The sequence below is a fragment of the Manis javanica genome, chromosome 16, assembly GCF_040802235.1.
Source record: "Manis javanica isolate MJ-LG chromosome 16, MJ_LKY, whole genome shotgun sequence".
In the NCBI taxonomy this organism is placed as follows: Eukaryota; Metazoa; Chordata; class Mammalia; order Pholidota; family Manidae; genus Manis; species Manis javanica.
The window spans coordinates 70443615-70459026 of NC_133171.1; the positions used below are offsets into that span (position 1 = coordinate 70443615).

Sequence of the window (15412 nt, forward strand, 5' to 3'; positions counted from 1 at the left end):
TGACTTGCCACCATGGAAATAAAGTTGGGTATAACCCTTTTAACCCCAAGAACGTTCTACTGTCATTTCTTTGGTCACATTGAATCCATAGTGAACTTGCCGGGGGCTGAAACCCATTGGCAAGACAGCAACACACAACCATAAAACAAAACAAAACAAAAAATCCTGATACAATAATAAACTTCATTAAAATAAAAAACATCTGCTTATCAAAAGACTCTATTAAGAAAATTAAAAGGCAAGCTATATACAAGGAGAAAACATCTACAGTACATAAACCTAAAATGTGTACAGAACTCTAAAACCCAACAATAAAAGTATAAACAACGCAGTTCCTTAAATGAGCAAAGGATCTAGACTCTTTATAAAAGAAGACATATAAATGGCCAATAAGCACATGAAAAGGTACATAATATTGTAAGTCATCAGGGAAATGCCAATTAAAACTGCAGTGAGATATGCTCACACACCCACCCAGAATAGAACATTCATACATCACAACTTAATATCCAATGGCACAAACAACTTGGAAAGCAATTTCCCAGTTTCTTAGGAAGTTAATGAACATACACTTCCCCAATGACAGCAATTTCACTCCTGGGTATTTATCGAGAAGAAATGAAAACATATGTCCACATAGAGACTTGTGCACATATGTTCATAGCAGCTTTATTCATAATAGTCAAAAAGTAGAGCCAACCCAAATGTTCATCAGCTGATGAATGGGAAAAGTATATATGCACTCAGATGATGGAAAACTGCTCAGTGACACAAAGGAGTAAGTTCCATGGATGATTCTTAAAAACATTGTGTTGCTTGAAGGAAGCCAGACCTAAAAGACCATATACTGTATGACCCCACTTTAAGAACAGGGCAAATGAATATGGCATGTAGAAATCTCAATAGCAGTTGCCTTGAAGAGGCTGGGGATTGACCAGAAAGTGGCATGAAGGAACTTTCTGGGAAGATGAAAATGTTCTATGTCTTCATCAGGGTGGTTACTGATACATACATGCATCAAGAATGCATCAAACACTACAGTTTAGATCCATGTATTTAATGAAAGGAAGTTAGAGATACAAAAACATCTACATATAGAATAATCCTGTGTGTTTTCAGGGATCATTTCTCATCCAAGGACATATATTAAGCACCTTAGAACAGATTCTTTCTGGGGAAGGGGAGGATAGGGTGAAGGCACATAAAATATATGATAAAAATAATAAAATAAAACAAATACCAGGTGTGCATTTTGTAGCACAGACAACCTTTCAATTAGGATTCAAGAGAGGAAACCCCTGGTAGCATTTTATTGGAAGACCTGTTAAGGCAGGAGCCTCTGTGATTTCACAAACCAGGACTCCTGCAGGCCCCAGGTGAGCCCTTCATTACGGGGAGGGGCCTCCCGGAGGCCTCTGCCTAACTCACTACGGGTGCCTGGGCGCGAATGGTAAACACTCCGGTGCAGGGATTGCTGCGGCAGAACTCATCATGCTGAGCCACCACCTGCTCTCGCTGTCCCTGGCTCTCTCGCAGGCCTGTGGCTTCCTGTGCTGGGCAGCCGCACGTGTCCTCTGTTCTGCATGCTTTGGGCTCCCTTTCTGGAACCAGGACGTAGCTTCTGTCGCTCCTGCTTTGGCTGAGTTCAGCTGATAGTCATTTAGTGAGCTCCTTCCTCATGGCAGCCTGGGCTAGGTGCTGGGCCAGGGTACCAGCGAGATGGAGTCGTGGCCCGGCCCTCAAGGGGTCTTGAGTAGAAAACAAAAGAGAGAATCTCAAAATGAGGCAGAAAGTGCTAAGAGAGCCCCTGGGGCCTGGAGTCAGGCACTGGGCTCTGGGAAGACCTCTCAGAGCTGAAATCTCAGCTGAATCCCGAAGTCCATGGACTTTACTCCTCGTACAGTGACGCTCTCAGCTTGGCTGCTCTTCCTCACTAGACATTCCCAAAAGTCAGTGTGCTTCTGGAAGCACCCCTCTTCTGGCTGCCAGCACTACACATCCACTAGGAAGACTTCTGTGATAGGGGAGAATGTGGTCCCCAAGACACACCAGACCTCACGTCAAGCAGACCTCACAGGAGCTACCATGGGCTCCAGGACCGGAAGCACAGAGTTCGTGTCACAGCCCCACCTCTTCCTAGCTGGGCAACCTGTGACAGTTTACTTAATGTCCCTTAGCATCAGCTTGCCCATCTCTAAAGTGGGCTCCCTAACACCCTCCTCAGAAGATGGTCATGAGGATTAAGGAGGTTGTGTTTTTACCACTCAAAGCCCCGAGGGTGGCATATGATGTGTAGTGAGTGAAACAGGAGTTTTCAAATTGGGCTTTGCAGAAACCTTCAGCAGCAGCCGGAGTTGGCCTGCTCGCTGCCAATCATGGGGTCTTTACGAGGGGAAGCAGGGCTCCGCATCTTTGTGAAAGTGGTGTTCCCATCTTTTAAGCATCTGTGGAGATGTTACATATGAATCCAATTTCTCTTTTTATTCTACCTATAAATTACATTCTTATCATCATCCTGTAGAAGTAAATGTATTCCCAAACATAATCACAGATGACCAGGAATCAAAAAGCATAAGTACTGTCACCTATGGATAGGGACTTCATTACATTTTTTTTTTACAATGACCCAGATACTTGGAGAGAAAAGAGGGAGAGAGAGGAAGGAGGAGGAGAAAGAGGAAGAGGAAGATGGGGAAAGGGAAGGGGGAGAGGCAGAGAGTGGCAGCACCCGCTGCTGGCTGCCGGCAGGACAGCTCCATCACAAAGACTTCTGTGATAGGGAGATTATATCTCCCAAGGTTCTATCTCAGTTACTTCCTACCTTCATACTTATTTATATCAGCCCCATTTAGCATAGTTCAATTGAAATGCTTCCTGAAACCCAGGTTCTATGATTCCAATGGATAAAAACACTCTACTATTCTAGCTAGGTTAGTCCCAGAAAATCAGTTCACTGAAAGTCAATTCATCTAAGAATCATTTCCTTAATGACCCGTTTGTTAAATTTCCCAACTTATAAAATACATGTTCCTTTCACCTATTTAAGGAGCTCACAGTGATTCACTACAGGTGCACTGGCAGCCCCTGGGGCCCCAGGGAGTCGGTGCTCCTGGGGTCCAGGCCCCCAATTCTTCTCTGCTTCTCCTCTCCTTTCTGGGCAATTCTGTCTCCTCCTCTGTCAGGCTACATTTCTAACGATCCCAAAATGTAAGTTTAAAATGACAGTAACCACTTATTATCTCAACACAGGTCCTGGGGTCAGGAACTCAGGGTGGATTATCTAGGTGATTCTGGCTTAGGGTCTCTGACAAGTTAGTCAAGATAACTTGTCACCTCAGGCCTGGAGCTGGAGCAGCTATTCCCTGAATGCGGCTGACCGTCAACTTTTTGATTATCAAGCTTCTCAGACACCCCCTTGCCTGCTCCCCAGCCTCTCCTTGCTCAGGGATGGGCAGCCTGGCAGTGTCCTGTGCTGCGTTCCCTCTCCACCTCCCAATGGGGCCCCCCGCCCCAAGCCCGTGGCCTCCTGCCTGGCCCCCTCCTCCAAGTCACCACAGCAGGGCGCTGAGGCTGCAAACTGACATTCCTTGAAATTAGAATAAGTCAATTAAAACCCCTTGGAAATTGCCAAATCTAAGGCAGAGATTTCAAATCTATTGCTAGAAACTTTATGAAAAGCTAAAACTTGTTTTTGGTAATTCACTGAATTCAGTAAAATTGGGGACAGGGTCCTTAAAATGCTACAATATTGGCAAAACAGAAAATGGCTTTACAAAGGATTAGAAAGAAACGAGGAGCCCCTGGACATTTCCCATGCAGAGCGCTGAAATCACGAGGACTATGTTACTATGTTAAAACTTGCTGGTCATCATCCAAAAGACTGTTCTTAAAACGAGCTTGTTGCGTAGGTAATCTGGGCAGTGGTCATTCCAGGAATCTATCCTTCCAGAAGCTGGCTTCCAGCGAATCGCCTGCCGCAGGGTTCTCCCTTTCTGGCTGTGCAATCTGTGTCATCTTCCACGTGTTTTCTGGTTTAGCACCTTGAGCACATCGCCTTTCCAGCCAGGGCTTCAGCGTCTGATGCCTGACGGAGCCCGTCCTGCCACCCCCATCCCCCCACCCTACAAATGAGCTGCAGCCCTCAGACCAAGCTGTTTGCTTTCTGAAGTGCTTTTTGCTTAAAGCAGTCTTGCTCCAATGGGCTCCACTGATTGTATCAACACAGCTTAATTCTCAAAGCAACCCTATTACATAGGCATTGTCATTCTTCACACACATGTCAGAGGCTGTGTGACTTGTCACACAAGGTTACACGAGAAGTGGATGAGGAACGTTCAAACCTTGGTCAACTGAACAAGACAGAACCTGGCCAGCTGGACAGTCCTTTCACAAGTGGGAGAATTGCTTCCTCCTCAGCCTTAGCTCCCCACCCTGTATTTCAGGTTCTGGATTCTGGATGCTGGATCCCCAGGGAGGGGCTGGGACTTGTAATGATAACCAAGGTTGGCTCAGGAGGGCCAGGATTGCCTCTGAGGGGACACCTCTTCCCTCACACCTGCCTGTGTGCACTGTGACTGCTAGTCCCCAGCTGTCACCTGCCACCCGGAAGTGGTGACTAGTGCACAGTGGCCCCTCGGAACCGCCCACTCACCAGTGAGCCACAGCAGCACGTGCCCCCACCTGCTGCGGAGGGCTCTGCACTGGGCCAGCAGGGCTGACTTGCCAGCGGGGGTTTCTCTTCTGACATGCAGATGCGCATGGCTGATTAATCACGGCAGCTGCTCTCTGGAGAGGAAAGAGAATAAATCATTTTAAAGGAACTTTCAAGCCACCAGAGAGACAAAAGGAATGACATCCTGCACAATCGCCTCTTTCCCCCTCTCTCTCTTCTATGTCTCTGTTCCTCTTTTCACCTGCTTTAATCCCCTTCTCCCTCTGTCTATGTCTTTCCATGTTACTGTCTCTCTGTGCCTCTGTCTCTGTTTCTTTTGTGTCTCTGTCTTGTCTAGGTTTTCCTTTGAAGTCAGGGACCAGCCTGACTCTCCCATTGTCTGGCACTGGGGGCCACCAACAGGCAGTAGCCGAGGAACGGAGACCTCACAGGTTGTCAGCAACCTGCACAGTGTGGTTCTTAGGAGTCACACCTGCCTCACCCAATAGAATTGGGTGACATCCTTAGATTCTGTGCCACTGCCACACTGGCCCCTTGGGGAGGGAAGCGGGTGACAGCAGAGATCATCTGGAGCCAAGAGAGGGGAGGGAGAGGCTGAGAGGCTGGAGGAACCCATCAGCTGGCGTCCTATTTTGCAGAAAAGCACTAGAGTGGGCTGTGCTTTTGCCTCAGGCTTGGCTGCCCTGTTGAATGTGACAGGGCTCCATTAACGTCACCACCAGGAAGCGTGGATTGCCACGGCCGGTCGTTACATTGAGAAATGGGCAGGGGAATCCAGGGAGCCCATGGGGACCTGTGGGGCAGCCGTGTGCACTGGGAGGTCGTTGGCTCCGTGCTCCTTGTGCTTGGGGGTCTACAGGGTGAGGCCAGGGTGGCAGCCCTGTGGGAGCCCTTCAGAAACACCAAGTGTGGTGCAGGAGCAGAAGAGGCCAATTGGATCAAGCTACCACCCACGCCTCAATGACAAATCACGAGCACCCAATTTTTCTTAAAAATACGTCATTAAAGATTATGTTTGCTCTTCATGATGCCTTATTTTTCCCTCAAAATACAACTGTGTGCTCTCTAATACCCTGACAGTGTATTTTCAGTCTTGGTAAATATTTTGAATAAGGCAGTCATCAAATTTCCGCTCGGAAGGTTATTTCTGGCATACATCGCATGCTTCCACGAAGATAGCTCATTTCTTCCTGAAGAGGCTCTGGCTCTTTTTCATTTCTGCTTTTCTTTTCTTTTCTTTAAAGGGGAAAGAACTAGATAGCTCATTATACCCATTTCTGCACATTTAGGAGGGGTCTTCCTCTGGGCATTTCCATTTCAGAGTGATGTAGTTGGTGGTAATGGCTGAACCGGGCTGACCAAGAGCAGAGGGAGATGGGGTGCTAGAAGAAACCTCAGCAGATGAGCAAGAGACCTGTAGAGGAGGAAATGGAGTGAACAGACATTTCTTTCAAACCCAGTGACCTGGGACCCCTTCTGGGGCTGATGCTGGCCCGAGGCAGAACCTTGGAGCAGCGCATGTTGTCTCCAGGGTCTTGCTCTCCTCCCCTCTTCTTGCTTTATTTATTGACAGGCCTTACTTTATGTGTTCCTGAAGGATTATTGAATATCTTTGTTTACATGTAGGGCTTTTAATAAGGTTATTTTAAAAGTTATTTCACTGGTCTTTATGTTGTGCTCGGCTGTAAGGTGCCTCTCCTTAAGGGCTGTTCATACTGAACCACAGGGCTGCTTGCTGTAGCCATCCCACAAGTGAATCTCCAGTAAGAGCAACAGGCAGAGAAAGAAGAGGGAAAAGTCTTTGCCCTGCTCAGTGGCACGAACACATCTGTATTCTTGGATGACAGAGGCCCATGCATCAGTCCAGGCACTGGCATTGAACTCAGTCCTCCCATCTGATGAGTCCATTGATTAGAGAAAGTTAATTTAATTCGACTAGACTTGACATCAATGCCATTGACGTGGTAACAGAATATGCCACTACGAGCAGCACGGTGAGAATGAATGAAGCCGACACTCAGAAGCTGTCTAGGGAAAGAGAGAAAGCTCATACACGCCAAGATACGAGGCATAATTTAATAGGTGCCCTAGGAATAGCTCAGAGGGTCCAGGATGCTGAGGAAAGACAGATGATGAAAAGGTTTTAAGGAAGCAGCAGCTTTTGCCTTGAGGGCTGCATAGCATTTCAGCGGACACAGAACCAGGTGAAAGCTGATCCTGAATGGCAGCCTAAGGAATTTGACTCTATCTAATAGGTTAAGAGAAGGAATGCCACATATGCTGCTCCTGTGCCATGGCTCATCCCTCTCATGCATCTACCCTGCCACACAAACCCAGAAAAATACCAGCAGTGATGGTGGCGTTTCCCCCTGGTCTGAGTATGGCCTCCGAATCCGTCTGCTTCTCAGCATACAAACACAAAATTACCAAGTGTCCTGTGGCAGCTAATGGAGGTACTTGCTCAGATTGACGCCCTCCGCAGCCATACCTTTGGGTCCCTCCTGCTGTTCACACCTGGCCTCGCTCCTCTGGCTGCTCCTGGCCAATGGCAGGGCTACTAGAGCCCTCGGGGGACTCCTCTTCTGGGCACCTTTGGCCAAAGGACCCCATCAATCAGGCTGAGACTTGCTGAGGGCCGCTCTGAGGCGTGAGGGTCCTTTTGCCTGACCCTCCCTCCTCCCCCTTCACACTTGTCACACCTGCATTGTGGTCTGAATGCCTCCCTCTTTCCACCACCTTATCCTTCACAGGTATTTCTCTCCAAAAATCTCCTACGTCTTAAATTAAATCGTGGCATCTGCTTCTGGGGGAATTTGACACATGCCATTCTCAATTGATTGAGTTGCATTTAAGATGAAAATTTTTTGACACTTCTTGAAAATGGGAATCCACTGACAGTGTGGAGGCAGGGGGATGACGTGGTTAGCCCTATCGTGTAGTAATGCATGCAGAATGCATTCCACCAGAGTCAGGAAGGCAAATCAGGGGGCTGTGGTAGTGGTTCAGGTGGCAAGGGCTTGGACCAGCACAGTGGTAGTGGGAACTGAAACTGTCGCATTTACCTGAACTGACTGTGCTTGTCACCTGGGTCTCTGCTGTCAGCATGGAGAACAATGATGGGCTTAGAGGAAAGAGCACCGATGTAGAATTCAGGAAGCCTGGGCTCGGCCCCACCGCTAATTTGCCAGGCACTCAGAGATGACTGCCTGCCACCCTCTGACCTGGCTTATGACACTTGCAGATGGACACTATGGGTGTGAGGACCTGATCCTGAAATTCTACTCCAGTGTCACAGGCTCCCCACCTTTTTAAACTTGTGGTAAAAACAGACATAACATAAACTCGATCGTTATAACCATTTCTAAGTGTACCGTTCAGTACTGTTAAGTAAGTTCACGTTGTGTGTGGCCATCATCACCACCCATCTTCAGAACTCTTTTCTTCTTGCAAAGTTGAAACTCTGTATACATTAAACACTAACTCCTATTTCCCATCCCCCTAGTCCCTGGTAACCCCCATGCTACTTTCTGTTTCTAAGAAGTTGGCCACTCTGGGAACCTCATATGAGTAGACTCATTCAGTATTTGCCTGTTTGCATCTGGTTTAGTTCACCTAAAATAATGTTCATCCATGTTGTGCCATGTGTCAGAATTTCCTTCATTTTCAGGGCTGAATAGTATTCCATTGCATGGATGGACCACATTTTGTTTATCTGTTCATCCACCAAGGGACACTTGGGTTGCTTCCACCTTTTGGCTTTTGTGAATAATACTGCTATGAACATGGGGTAGAAATATCTGTGTGTCCCTGTTTTCAGTTCATTTGGGTATTACATGATATTATAATTTATAATAAGAAATATATATTTGATCTTTGTCTCTGTTCTTGGCACAGTGCTCCTAAAGCTCTTGGAATTTCCAAAGAGATAGGAACAACAAAGGCGTCTCTTGTTGTGTTAATCAGGCAAGTTTTGGAAAGCCCCTAGGTAACCAAAGGGTGAGGGCTGGTTGGGCGGCAAGGGTGTGGGGGCGGGAGGCCATGTGATCAGAGAGCTGGAACTTTTAGTTCCCTCCCCTCCCCTCTGGGATGAGGAGAAGAGCTTTAGGTTGAGTTCAATCACCAATGGCCAATTATTTAATCAGTAACTCTTTTGAAATGAAGCCTCAATAAAAACCCAAAAGGAGAGGGTTTAAAGAGCTTCAAAGGACATGGGTTGATGAACACAGTAGAGATTCAAGTAGTGTGGCATGTCTAGAGAGAGTGCGGAAGCTCTGAGCTCTTTCCCATATCTTTCCCTGTTTCTCTTCCACCTGGTTGTTCCTGAGTTACATCTCTTCATGATCTAGTAAATGTAAAGAAGTAAAATGTACCTCTGAGTTCTGTGAGCCACTCTAGCAAATTAACTGAACCCATGGAAGAGGTCATGGGAATCTCTGATCTATAGCAAGTCAGAAGCACAGGTGACAACCCGGATCTGCAGCTGGCATCTGAAATGTTGGGGGGCAGTCTTGTAGGACCGGGCCCTTAACCTGTGGGATCTGATGCTATCTCCAGGTAGACAGTGTCAGAATTTTGTTAACTGCTTGGTATGGTGGAAAAAGCACACATCATAACTGGTGTCAGAATCCTAATACCCCCAGATGGAATTGCAGGAGCTTGCTGTTTTAAAGGCAGTGCTTTCCCAAACTTTCCAACAGAGTACCCACAACCACCATCAGGAGTGACCTCATATACTAGACACTGCCCAGGATTGGCCAACACATTTCACTCCCTTTTAAAAACTCACACAAATTTGGCATTCTGTACCACATTGTATCCTTGTTTAAAATAAAAATTATGTTTTAAAGTGCATTCCAGTGTAAGGAAAATTTTTCTCTGCTGAGCCCAGGAAAGTCCCTGTTCCTCTTTATCCTGTGGCTTCCCAGGCTCTGCCATGACTGCGGCCCCCAGGCACACAGAGCTAGCTGTCATTAAGATCCTTCTAGAACTAACACTTTGCGGCTTAAAGCAGCACCCTTCCAGGGGCATCTTCATGCTGAGCAAAGGTGAAGTCAGAGAAGGACTCTGGATAGGAGCCGAAAGGAGTGAGTCACTAGAGGTGGGAATTTCAGGCACTCGCATGTCTGTGATGGAGATTGGAAATGGGAGGGGAACCCTTCTAGAGCTAAAATGTCATGGAGGCCCAGCCCCTGGTGGGTCTGGAACAAGAGGAGCATTATATTAAGAGAGGCTGAGCCCTCCCTGGGCATGTTTCCAGCTTCTGCAGCTCTGCGGAGCTCTAGCTGAGTATCCTGGCTATGACTCATCCATATATTACCATAGCAGAGAAGTCATCAGCTCTGTTACACGATTCCATGGAGAATTAGTGAAGAATCTCAGTGTGGAGTCCATGTCGTATTTTACATTGTTGGAATATATGGATTTTCTTTTGGGGCTGTTTTTGGGCAGAGGGGAGGTGTGTTATAAAGGAGCTGTCATGGGTCACCAGAGCCTCGTGTTGACTCTGTAGCAGAGATGCTGGGAGAGCACCCTGAGGAGATACTGTAACTACACAGGTAGGTGTTGGGAGCAAACCTGTGGGCCTTTAGGCAGACTCGGTCACAAAAGCCTTAAGACAACAGCAACGTTTGAGTAAAGTCTTTCCTGTAAAGTCAGCAACAATGAATCCATCCACGCGTTAGAAACAAGTTTTCCCCTATTACCAAGAAACGCATTTAGTGAACTCCTAGGATAGAGCTAGTGGTTAGGTTACCTCGCAACATGTGCTTTTCTAGGTTAGAGCTAGTGGTTAGGCTACCTCGCAACATGTGCTTTTCCTGTCCTTTGTTAATCAAGAAACACCCTCTGCCCCAGGGGAAAGTCCCTCCCTTAAAACCTCCCTCCCAAGGGCCCCTACCCCCAAAATGGCGAACTCCCCACTTCTCTTCCGGGTCCTCCGTTCCCGCCGGCACCAACCAAGACCCAATCACCCCTCTACACCTCCCCGCCGGCGCCACCTAAGGTCCAATTATCTCCTGACCCACTCCTTACTTGCTAACCTGTATAAATTGAGCCTGCAAACAATAAACTGTGCCAGCTTGATCAGACATCCTGTCTTGCTGGTCGTTCTTTGTGTCCCTTGCCTCTCTCTCTTTTTTTTTTTTCAATTCTCTCCTCCAGGTCGTCGACCCCCGTTGATAGTCCTGCAGGTCGGGACAGGTAGGCAACTCTAGGTTTTACCCAAGGGAACAGAAGCAAGAAGAGGCTATTGGAAATCCTTCCAAATCAAGTTGGCCAGTACAGCAGCTGCCACTTCCCATCAGCTGAGCCTCTGACCAGAGCTGGCTGTGGACTGGTTTGCATTTCACCACTTTTGATTTCTTCTGACAGCCTGTGTTGGCAGTGGGAACAAGTAGGGGAGAGGCAGAAAAGAAAGTGAAGGGAGTGACAGGAAAGAAAGGCTTGGGGAGTCTCCCATCGGAGTAAGTGGTCCTTGGATGGGTGAACTTCACTTTATTGTGGACTCCCTTGAGGGAGAAGAATGGACCTGAAAGTCAAAGTAACATTAATACCAATTCCATGTCCCATTACTTTCATCCTCATAGGACGTGAGGAAGATGCTAAAGGTCAACACTCACAGTATTTGTACATAAGTATATTCATGCTGGAGATATCCCTCCCAACTTCCCTTTCGGGAAAGAAGGATTTATTCCCCCAGCTGTTGCAAGTGTCACCAGCAGACAGTCTCCAGCTGCCAGCTTTCTTCCAGAAATGCCACAGGGGAGGAGAGCTGCTCGGCCCAAGGTCATGGTTCCTTCCTGAGCCAGCTGCATACCCAACATGATGCAGAAGGTAACTTGCAAGAGGCAGAGACAGGGAAGACAGATCGGAAATGGCCTTAGATTCATGAACAGCGGTCTAGTAGTAGCTGTGACATGAGTGGTCTGAGCCACAGACCTTGGGCACACCATGCGTGGAAGCAGGAGAGGCACTCAAGATAGAAGTTGACGACCTCAGGCCTGCTGAGAACATCCCTGGTGAAGTCAGGACAGGGTGGTGCTCTAGGCATGCCATCCTCCCCCAGTGCCCCAGTGACAGGTGAGGCCTGGAACATGTCCTTGGCCCCAGGGAAGGTGGAGGACCTGAACTAACATAAGGAGAATGAAGCAATTCTCCATGAAGAACTCTGCAAGGAAATAAGAAATGACACAACTGACTTGACCCAGAGACAAAGTCTCACTAGAGAGATGTAGGGATCAGAGTACAGTGTGTCAAACCTTATTTGAAGCCATCCTGACCAAGTTCCCTGGACTCCTTGTCTGGTTTCCGAGGTCAGAGAGTATGACACAAAACTTTCTCTAGCTGTGTGATACTTGGGGAGGCCTCTATGAGAGTGTACCCCAAAGTGGAGGAGCCAATCTTCCAGCTCTGATACTGAGGCCAGCTCAAATGCCCTCAGATGTCCAGGTGTCCTCAGGGAGACCCCATCCCCAGGCCTGTAGCTGCCACGCTGGGAGGACGGCTGTGATGCAGGAGGTACTGTGTGCAAGAGCTGCTGAGCTGGGACCCGCTGCATCAGAATCACTGAATGCTTGCTTGTTTGTCATTGTTTTATTTTCTCTAACTTCAAAATCACATGGCTCTGTTCAGTGTCAGTCTTGCCACCCTGACCAGATTGCAAAGTCCTTGATGTTGGGGATTAGGTGTGGATTTTATTCTAGACCTATATTCTCTTTAACCCTATAGTCCCATGCCCATGGGCACTATGTAATACTGATTAATTATGGGTATAGTTCCATTGCTATTCTTAATAATGAAGGCTGTCTTTGTGGTAATATTAATAATGACCAAGAAATTCAGAGATGTGCAAAGAAACTGTTTCTTCCAAAGACTAAATTATCATGGCACTATTACATATCAAACGCAGTAATGGTGATGGGCCTAGGCTGGGTGAGGGAATGATGACATGGGTGGGTAAGACCCCCGCTGTGAGCTCATAGCCTGATGGGAAGACAGACACAAATCAATAGGTCTTATGCAATCGGTAGGAGCTACAGAAGGCTGGGACCAGAGTACTTGGATGGCACAGGAGAGGGAATGACTCAGTTTATTTGTAAGTGCTAAGAAAGGCTTCGGAGAGGAGTGGTAATCGCACTGGATCCTAAAGGCTGAGTAGGTGTTTGCCAGCTGTCTCAGTCCATTTGGGCTGCTATAATAAATGCCACAGATTGGATGGCCTAAACAGTAGACATTTATTTCTAGAGGCCAGGAAGTCCCAGATCAAGGTGCAAGTTGATTCAGTTCTTGGAGAAGCAGGTCTTCCTGGCTAGCGGCCAGCTGCCTCCTTGCTGTGTGCTCACGTGGCCTTCCCCGCTTCCTGTGCGTGGAGGAAGAGCAAGGCCTCTCTGTCCTCTCCCTGTAAGGCCACTAATCCCCTCATGAGCACCTCCCCACCCCATGACTTCATATGACCCTAATCACCCCCCGAGAGGCCTCACCTTCAAATAGCATCATACTGGGGTTAAGGCTTCAACACTGCAATTTGGGGTTGGGACATGTTCAGCCCATAATTCCAGGTGACAAAAGGGTGTTGGGGAGGCTGCCCAAGAAAAGGAGAGAAGAATTCTACAGAGGCAGTGAGGCAGGGAAACAGTGGCCCTTCCCAGAATGCGCTGGAGTGCGGGGCTTGGGGGCACATGGCCAGTCATGGGTAATACAGCAGCTCAGCCCAGATACCAAGGCCGTTGAACACTATCCTCAGGAGTCTAGACTACCCTGGAGGCATTAGAGAGCCCTCTAGGGTTTTGTCATATTTTCCATTTCAATTATAAAAACACGATGGCTTTATTAAATAGAAAAATATCAGTTACTGGCTTTTGCACACCCCACCCATATTCCAAGATGCCATTTTCTAGAGATGGCATATCTGACTGTTGACTTAGAGGTGAAACCAGTTCGTTGCCCTTAAAAAATATATGGAATATGAAATTTCCTTTCTGAGAATGAAAGAGGTCATTTTTCCTTTTTCATGTTTATGCAGAGCCTCTCATTTAACTGTGTGTGTTTTCTGAATTTTCCAGGCCTCATATTTGTGGAATAAGAACAGTTTCACAAGAATAGAAAGAAAACAGTCTTTTCTTTGCTCAGCTTCTACATGTGTGGAGTTGGGGCAAGAACCCAGGGTCCTTAGATCTTACCCAGGCAGCTTGCAAGCCCCCAGGGGGGACCTCACGTGCTGGGCAGCCCTGTCCTTACCTGCTTTTGCTGACTGCCCCAATCGCTGTGTAAGATGCCTGCTCCCCAGCATTCAGCTCTGCCACCCAGGCTGCCTGTTATCATCCGGGCATCTGCAGAGGTCTGCATGCTGACCACCACCTAGATCTTAGAGTACGTCTGGGTGGTGAAGATTTGCAATTGGTGCCCCCAGTACTAGAAAGGGATGTGGCCAGGGACAGGAAATAGGGTTGCTGGTAGTGGGAGCAATTTGTGACCAGAAACAGTAAACCTCCAGTGCCACCGTGGTTTTCTCTGGCACAACTGTGGATAAGCAAATGCAGAGAAAAGCAAACAGATTGGTTGGGGTTTGAGGTGGTGGGGTGAGCCAGCAGGACGGGTGCGGGGGCTGAGGGCGTGGGTTCACAGCACTGTGTTGAAAGGCCCCATCAAAGGCCCCAGGTGTGAGAGAAAGAAAGGGAAGGAAGCCAGGAGGGTGGCTGGAAGGAAGACACCCGAGAGGGTGTGAGCCCTGAGTTGAAGGACTGGCTCAGTGAGATGGAGGGCGGGGAGGTGGATGAGAGGCCTGGGGTCAGAGGTTTTGTTTGTCCTGGTTTAGATGCCTCACATCAGAGAGGAGAATCTCACAGATGAAGGAATGAGGTTTTCAAGTGAAAAGTCTGCAGGTCAAAATATACTTTTTCTTCCTGGAGAAGTATTTGCTCTTTGAGGGGTGCCAGGAAAAGGTACACCCAGCCTCTGGGCTTTGGCTGAGCACTGGCTCCTCTGAGGCCATCTCTAAGTCTGTTTGGAATCCACATGGAGAAACCAATGCCTTACCTGTCATGCTGTTACTGAAAAGCAACCCTTTTCCTGACGTCCCAACCTGGGTACATCTGGTTGGAGTTCCAGCTCTGGTGCAGGCCAACAGCCAGCGTCGGGCCTCTGCAGCTGGGCCAGCAGCCGGCAGGGTTGCTTGCAGCCTTTCTGGTCTCCCAGCCCCTTTAGGTAGGCAGGGCCCCTGGAAAAGGCAGCCCTCTGGGGACCTGCCGTGGTTGCTCAGGCAGAGAGCCCAAAGCCCGGGAGAGGCCTCTGGGAGGAGGAAGTCAGGTCATGGTATTTCACTCCATTTCACGTAGCTCTGCTAATGCTGAGTCACCCTGGATGCAGAGGGAGGTGACTGAAAGCACGCTGCTGCCTGGCGCGGGGACAGTGGGGCTGCATTGCATCCCCACGTACCTTAGTCACAAGGGCCGCTTGATCACCCCAGGGAGGTGAGCAAAGAGCATGTTCCTTCCCTGCCCCGCCCCCAACCTGTCCTGAGAAACGGGGGACCCATAAGGACAGGTTGGGAGTGGGGTGGGAAAGGAACATGCTCATGATGCCGGGGTTCTTGTTCATTCACAAAGTTGAAGAATGAGCTTCACAAACACTCCAGGTAGGAGAGCAAGGTCAGAGGCTTTTATTTAGAGATAAAGTGAGAGGACAGAGCTCCCGGCTCACGCCAGGAGGGGACAAGAGAGCCCATAGTGGTGTGTTGTCTAGAGG

General features: G+C 48.3%; 1 long non-coding RNA gene across 1 annotated transcript; it reads right to left on the reverse strand.

The window, feature by feature from the left end:
• Window positions 1-399: 399 nt before the first annotated feature.
• Window positions 400-15162, reverse strand: LOC140846833 (uncharacterized). The gene is made up of 4 exons (XR_012126281.1): window positions 14705-15162; window positions 5944-6086; window positions 4652-4785; window positions 400-1748 (listed from the first exon to the last, which is right to left on the reverse strand). It is a non-coding gene; the product is annotated as an uncharacterized lncRNA (long non-coding RNA).
• Window positions 15163-15412: the final 250 nt, after the last annotated feature.